We start from the raw sequence: 662 nt of genomic DNA on the forward strand, positions 1-662 counted from the left end.
TGTATTAGTCTGTTATTGTAAAAGTTAAGGAAAGGTTTATCTATAGAAGGAAATTTTCTTTGTTGGTTACCAGGGGTGGGAGGGGAGAAGAGAGGAGGCTGTTAGATAGCTAGAGATAAATATTGATTTGGGTGAAGAGAAGGGCAATGTACTAAATGTGAGTGACCAATATGACACCATTGAGGATGAGAAAGACATAGAGATGTACATGGGAGGTACATACAACAAATATGAACCCTTTTGCATATACAGTACTGCATTGTCAGTGAAGGCAAACATGGGTATATGGGTGGATAGATGGCTGGACAGGCTACACAATTAGGTATGTCTATGAAATGGGGAGGGCATCCAAGAACATATATAGGGTTGGCAGACAATGGTCCTATAAATTTATGTGAATGATCAGAATTCCTAGGTGTATAGTAGAGCTGACAAGGGAGAAGTTTGTGGTCACTGCTTGGTCACAGCCAGCTACCCAGAGGGACCAAGTAGTAGAACCTGCGGGCTTGGGCTTGGGAACCATAGTCGCAGGGGACATGAAGCTCAATTGGCATAACATACTATACAAAACATTGTTCCACCTCTTACTTTGGTGAGTAGCGACTGGGATCTTAAAACCTAGCAAGCTGCCATCTAGATGCAACGATGGGTCTCTCCTCGTC

Source organism: Orycteropus afer, unplaced genomic scaffold, assembly GCF_000298275.1.
Source record: "Orycteropus afer afer isolate SDZICR_OR568_19922 unplaced genomic scaffold, OryAfe1.0 scaffold00039, whole genome shotgun sequence".
NCBI lineage: Eukaryota > Metazoa > Chordata > Mammalia > Tubulidentata > Orycteropodidae > Orycteropus > Orycteropus afer.